Source organism: Dendrobates tinctorius, unplaced genomic scaffold (genome assembly GCF_039654945.1).
Source record: "Dendrobates tinctorius isolate UK_male_01 unplaced genomic scaffold, ASM3965494v1 ptg000044l, whole genome shotgun sequence".
Taxonomy (NCBI): domain Eukaryota; kingdom Metazoa; phylum Chordata; class Amphibia; order Anura; family Dendrobatidae; genus Dendrobates; species Dendrobates tinctorius.
Window position 1 is genome coordinate 20,565,595 of NW_027361712.1, and position 6,261 is coordinate 20,571,855.

The following is a 6,261-nucleotide window of genomic DNA, read 5'->3' on the forward strand; positions in this document are numbered from 1 at the left end:
TGCAATCCATCCACTTTTTTAAGGAACTCATTTGTGTCCTTAATAAATGATGGAAGTTCCTCTACCAACGGTTGTAGCCTAGAGTCCACAAATTTATTTATGTTCTCCAGATAATTCCCACATCTGGATATGATGGGTCTACCAGGGGGAGTTAGTTGATTTTTATGAATCTTAGGTAATAAGTATAGTGTGGACACCATTGGTTCTGACATCTGCAACGCATTAAATAAATCCTTAGAAATGGTACCCATCTCAAATGCTTCCTTTAATATACCCATTAATTCTGTCCGAAATTTATCTAATGGGTTGTAGGTTAATTTTTTGTAGCACAGTTCATCCTTTAGCTGTCGAAAGGCCTCTCTCTCATACAACTCTGTGGGCCATATAACTAAATTACCCCCCTTGTCAGCCGGTTTATATACCACATCTGGTATTTCTTGTAATTTTTTTAAAATAAGTTTTTGTTTTTTATTAAGATTTTCTGTGTAGGGGAAACGTGGTATCTTATCAAATTCCCTACTCACAGTTTTTACAAATGTATCAATAATTGGATAGGCTGACAAGGGGGGAAATCTTTGTGACTTAGGACGGATGGATTCAGGAATCTTACCTCCCACTTGGTCATTGTGCTCCTGCGCTAATTCATCCAGGATACCTAATGCCTCCTGTTCCGCCTCTGTAGGAAATAATTGTAATGTTTTTTCATTATGGAAATTTTTTTAGGAATATTAAAATATATATGAATGTATATGTAAATACCATATAATTGGTCCAAGCTATATAATAATTCTTTTATATTGTGTAAAATTGTCCCACTTGTGCTTAACGTTTTTTATATATTAATTTTATGGTATTTTATACCACCATCTATGTATTATTAATAAAGGTATCTATTAAGATTATATCTTGTCTGGTCTTCTCTTGTCCACGGGTCCTCTTCGGTATTTTCTTGTTTTGTTGTATACACCTGACAAATGCTATTGAGAACTCTGCTATTAGAAGTGGAAAGGAAGAACAAAGACAAAAGAATCTAATTAATAAAAATATTGGAGAAAGAGAAACCAATCACAACTAAAATGTTTCTATACTAATGCAAAAAGCATGGGCAACAAACAAGGAGAATTGGAACTACTAACACAGGAAAAGAAATATGATGTCATTGGAATCACTGAAACTTGGTGGGACAATACACATGATTGGAATACAAGACTAGAAGGATACAACTTATTTGCAAGAAACAGACTTGATAAACGAGGAGGAGGTGTCACATTGCATGTTAGAAACGCGTATATCTGCACAGAGATTGAAGCTTCAGAGACTGGGAGTTCTGTGTAAACTGTTTGGGTAAGAATACAAGGACAGAACAATGGAAAGGACACCATTGTAGGCATTTACTACAGGCCGCCTGTGCAAGCTGAAGATATGGATGAACTCTTTATGCATCAAATGGTCAAGTTCTCCAAAAAATATGACATAGTTGTCATGGGAGATTTCAACTATCCAGACATTTGTTGGGAATCTCTGTCAGGCAAAACCAACAGGTCAAGGAAATTCTTATCCTCTCTTGCTGACAACTTTATCTTCCAAAAGGTAGGGGAGAAAACAAGGGGAACTGCTACCTTGGATCTAATCCTTATAAACAGGGAGGAAATGGTTGAGGAGGTAAAAGTGGCTGGGACCCTAGGAGGTAGCGACCATGCTATTTTAGAATTTTGGATAACTAGAGGAGGAAGACCTGTGAAGACTCAGACGTCAAGGTTAGATTTCAGAAAGGCAGATTTTAACGGATTCAGAAAGAGAATTGGAGGGATCCAATGGCTGGATATCCTTAAAGACAAAAATGTCCAGGAAGGATGGGAAACCTTGAAAAATGAAATTCTCAAAGCACAATTGTTAACAATTCCGAAAAGAGGGAAGCATTTAAGGAAGCCAGGATGGATGAACACAGAACTTAAGCACATGCTAAAAAGGAAGAAAAAATTGTTTATAAAATGGAAAGAGGGAGGCATATCTAAAGAAGAATATAATGCTGTCTGCAGAACCTGCAGGGCACAAATTAGATTATCTAAAGCTGACAATGAATTGAGGCTTGCAAGAGATGTCAAAAGCAATAATAAAGGATTTTGGGGATATGTCAAAAGTAAAAGAAAAGTCAAAGATGCTATAGGATTTTTACAGGATGAAAATGATGAAATGGTAAGACAGGATGTTGAGAAGGCCGAACTTTTAAATTCCGATTTTGCATCTGTTTTCTCTCAGAAAGGAAATGTAACATCAACTGTTCTTCACTGTCCTATTAAGGGAATAGAAGAATCCAGGATATCTATAAACAGAAAGATAGTGAGGAAACACTTAGCTAACCTAAATTAATTCAAGTCTCCAGGTCCAGATGAATTACAACCCAGAGTACTGAAGGAGATAGCAGAAGAAATTTTTGAACCCCTCTCCATAATCTTTGAAAATTCTTGGAGAACAGGAGAAGTCCCAGAAAACTGGAGAAGAGCAAATGTTGTTCCTATCTTCAAAAAGGGGAAGAAGGTGGACCCAGGCAACTATAGGCCGGTGAGTCTGACTTCTATACCAGGAAAGATCTTTGAACAAATTATTAAACAACATGTATGTCAGTACCTGGATAACAATGAAGTGATTAAACAGAGTCAGCATGGGTTTGTAACTAATAAGTCATGTCAGTCTAATTTAATTTCCTTCTATGACGGAATCACTGATTGGGTGGATCAAGGAAATGCTGTAGATATAGTATATCTTGACTTCAGCAAAGCATTTGACAAAGTATCTCATACAATCCTTATTGAAAAAATGACTAAGTATGGAATGGACAAGGCAACTGTTAGGTGGATTCATAACTGGCTTAGTGATCGGACCCAAAGAGTGGTTGTAAATGGCTGCACATCCAGTTGGAAGAATGTCTCAAGTGGGGTACCACAGGGCTCTGTCCTGGGCCCTGTATTGTTCAACATCTTTATCAACGATTTAGATGAAGGAATTGAGGGTAAACTGATTAAATTTGCTCATGACACAAAGCTAGGAGGGATAGCTAATACTAGAGAAGAGAGAGAGAGGATTCAAAAAGATATAAATGAACTGGAGAAGTGGGCAGCAACTAACAGAATGGTTTTTAACAGGGAAAAATGCAAAGTACTACATCTGGGCAATAAAAATGAAAAAAGCATATACAGAATGGGAGGAATAGGGCTAAGCAACAGCACATGTGAAAAAGACTTGGGTATACTAATAGATCACAGACTGAATATGAGTCAACAGTGTGATGCAGCAGCAAAAAAGGCAAATGCAATTCTAGGATGTATTAACAGAAGCATACAGTCTAGATCACGTGAAGTCATTATTTCCCTCTACTCCTCTTTGGTCAGACCTCATCTGGAATATTGTGTCCAGTTTTGGGCACCACATTTAAAAAAAATACATCAACAGACTGGAGCAAGTTCAGAAAAGAGCAACCAGAATGGTGACCGGTCTGCAAACCCTGTCTTATGAGGAAAGGTTGCAGGATTTGGGATTGTTTAGTTTGCAAAAGAGAAGACTGAGAGGAGACTTTATAGCTGTCTACAAATATCTAAAGGGCTGTCACATTGTAGAAGGATCAACTTTATTCTCATTTGCACAAGGAAAGACTAGAAGCAATGGGATGAAACTGAATGGGAGGAGACACAGATTAGATATTAGAAAAAACTTTGACAGTGTGATCAATGAGTGGAACAAGCTGCCACGAGAAGTGGTGAGTTCTCCTTCAATGGAAGTCTTCAAACAGAGGCTGGACAGACATCTGACTGGGATTATTTAGCGAATCCTGCTTTGAGCAGGGGGTTGGACCAGATGGCCCAGAAGGTCCCTTCCAACTCTACGATTCTATGATTTGAGAAGGTAAGTTAACCATATGTAAAGAGATTTTATGTAAAAAGATTGGCAGTAAAAGAAATCCGTATATGATCTAACTTACTATTTTTTTACAGATATCCCGAGAAATTTGTGTCCTTTTGCCGGCACACTGTCCCGGCATTTGACCGGCTTCTGAGCATAATGGGAGACCTTACGTATTTGGACACAGTCATGAGGAAGTCCATCTCTGCTGAGGAAAGGCTGCTCATCACCTTGCGGTAAGTATATTGTTTCATTTTTGGGTTTTTTGTCATAAGGCCTTTTCACCTGTCAGTGTCTCTGGTACATGTGGTCAGACTTTTCACATGTCCTGTAGACACTGCCACACGTACACCCATTTCAATGATTGGGTCTATGCACATGTCAGCGTGGTTTCATGGAACGTGTGTACGTGTGCCTTGTTTTTGGGAGTTTACGACAGCATTTGAGAATGTTGTACAAAGCCATGAATGGTGTTGTCCGCATCTTATAGCGGCCATCATTTGTAATAATCTTTCAGATTTTTGGCCACAGGAGAGAGCTATACATACCTACACCTCCAATTTAGAGTTGGTAAATCCACCATCTCTCAAATTGTGAGGTGCACATGTAACGTGATCTGGCAGAAGTTGCAGCCCATGGTGATGCCTTCCCCAACCGAAGAGACTTGGCTGCAGGTTGCAGCAGCAGGCTTTCAGTCTGTGGCCAATTTCCCAAACTGCATAGGTGCAGTTGATGGTAAACATGTAAGAGTGCAGAAGCCACCACTATCAGGATCGCGCTTCTTTAATTATAAGGCTGGAGTCACACACAACGATTAAAAAATCGGTCCGATTTTAACGGTCCGAAATCGCACAAAGGTCTCATCACCATGGCTCCGTCTGTGATCCGATTTTCCAGCGTAGAACCGATTTTATTCGCATGTAAGCATCCGTTTGACATCCATCTGGCGAGATTTTCTCGCAGACTTGCAAAATGGACATCTAATGGAGCCCTATGACAGGTTTTCAAACACAAAGGAAAGAATAGATATAGACACAGAATAAATATATATATATATATATATATATATATATATCATGCAGTTCTTCATAGCAGAATAGCCACTGTAACATTTGCCGGCTTCTGTAAATTCATTCCCCTACCCGACATGAAATGACACATGGTTTACATATAGTTAAAAAAAAACATGAAATGAAATGGTTATGTCTATCACTAGTAATTAGATGAGGGTTTTTGTGTAAAATTTTGGAGTTGTAGGTGTTAATTAAGGGGTTAATTCGTTGTAAAAAATTGTGGGGACTCCCTGCAGCCTCAGTGACGTCAGCGGAATTCCCCGCAATTTTTTACAATGAATTAACCCCTTAAATTAACACCTACAACTCCAAAATTTTACACAAAAACCCTCATCTAATTACTAGTGTTAGACATAAAAAAAACACATGAAATGGAATGGTTAACTATATGTAAACCATGTGTCATTTAATGTCGGGTAGGGGAATGAATTTCCAGAAGCCGGCAAATGTTACAGTGGCTATTCTGCTATGAAGAACTGCATGAAATATATATTTTCAGAGTTAACATCACCGTAGTACGACTAGTTAATTGGAGGCCGCTGACAGCGTTGGTCATCACGCTGTTGTGGTGGTGGTGGCAGTGGTGGTTGTGGAGGCGGCAATGGTGGTGGTGGAGGCCTTGCCCGCACACTCTGTGTGGTCCCCATAACAATGTCTGGTAATGAGGCGATCGGGGAATGGTCCTCGAATGCAGACAGTATAGCATTCACAGTTGTCATGAACTTTGTCTGCCTTTCCGGTGATAGTAACCGAGCCTTGCTGGCTATGCTTGCACCAAAGAAATCTAAGTGATCTTCCCTTGAAGATTTGGTGATGAGATCGATGGTATCATTTACCCTTTTAGTTGTCTCATCCATTTTTTGGGGGGGGGTTTGCTTTTTTTCGGCTGTGGCTCGGTTAATGCCACCGGATTGGCAGCTCTTTCAGTGTTTGGGGCGCGAGTGTTTTGGGGCAAAGAAGAAGATGCCGCCCCTGAAGATGACGCAGCCGACACAACACCAGAAGTAGATGGAGAGTCAGGTCCACACAATGACCCCAACCAAGGAATTGGCGGATCCTGCGGGCTCTTGGCTGGCATCTTCATCAGGAGTGAAATGTTTCCATCAGTGCTGTGATAAAAAAAGAAAACCAAGTCTTCAGTAATAATTCACATTTTAGGCATCATTACTACATTAAAATTATATCTAACAAATCACCTCCTCAAAGTCCTGCTGGTTAGCAAAAAACTCAAATCGTCATAGAGACCGAAGTGGATTTTGGACGGAGATGAACCACTTTTCCCAATCTTGGT